Raw genomic sequence first — 817 nt, 5'->3', positions numbered from 1 at the left:
CTCGGCCTGGCCTTCGGGAGCTTTTTGGGTGTGGGGGGGTGTGTGCGTGTCTGTCTGTCTGTCTGTCTGTGCCTCTTCCTAAATTTGTGCGCGCACAAGCGGTCAAACCACCGATGCATTTCAGATTAAATGATAGTTCCGAAACGCGGATGGTGATTATGCAAAGCCACGGTACGCAGCCTGGTATAAAGCAAGTGGGTACTGGGTCCAAAAAGTGGAAGTTCTAAAAGTTTCTTGGCTCGAAGCCTTTATAAAGTTTATTTTGAATATCTTTTTGTTGCAGAATTAATACAACCGTCCAGCGCTCCCCCGAGAATGGTATAAAGTAAATATAGGAGTTCCTGAAAAATAACAGTGAGTACATTTCAAATCGGCAACGTTTTGTTGTTAACTTTATAAGAATACCTCTTAACCTGCCAAGGCTCCAAATGTGCAACAAGCACACTGAGAGCGCCAATGATAATAATAGTGCAGGAAATGTACCGTGTGTTAATTGCTTTAGTATAAACATGGTTGCCTGTGAGCTGCGTCTCATGATACAGCAGCTACGGTTGGATTTCAGCAAGGGATGTTTTGAAGTTTATTCATGAGCAAATAGGTTTTCTTTTGCTTCTGTCCCTCAGCTGCCTGATTGCCCCTAGTTAAAATATTTATCTTTTGGGAAGAGGGGGAAATTGAGTAAGAACTGTGCAGAGTCTCTGTGACTGAGGAGGATGTTGTTTCCTCCTCTTCCCCTTAGCTCTTTTGCCTCCTTTCCCCCAAATGCGCGCACACACGCGTGCCGTCTCATCCCCAGTTACATAATCTTGTAGACATT

General features: G+C 44.3%; 1 protein-coding gene across 2 annotated transcripts in view; it reads left to right on the top strand.

The window, feature by feature from the left end:
* Positions 1–279: 279 nt before the first annotated feature.
* Positions 280–817, top strand: part of ELMO1 (engulfment and cell motility 1) — a 314,062-nt gene continuing 313,524 nt past the window's right edge. Inside the window, exon 1 of one of the 2 annotated variants that reach the window (XM_009637203.2) lies at positions 280–354. The gene's annotated coding sequence lies outside the window, so the exon portion shown is untranslated. Of the gene's footprint in view, positions 359–817 lie in introns of both variants that reach the window. The other variant, XM_035892761.1, reaches the window with a different exon arrangement.

This window comes from Egretta garzetta, unplaced genomic scaffold (assembly GCF_000687185.1).
Source record: "Egretta garzetta isolate BGI_Z169 unplaced genomic scaffold, ASM68718v1 scaffold514, whole genome shotgun sequence".
Taxonomy (NCBI): Eukaryota; Metazoa; Chordata; class Aves; order Pelecaniformes; family Ardeidae; genus Egretta; species Egretta garzetta.
The sequence above is the reverse complement of the archived record's forward strand: the minus strand, read 5'-3'. Positions and strand labels throughout refer to the sequence as shown.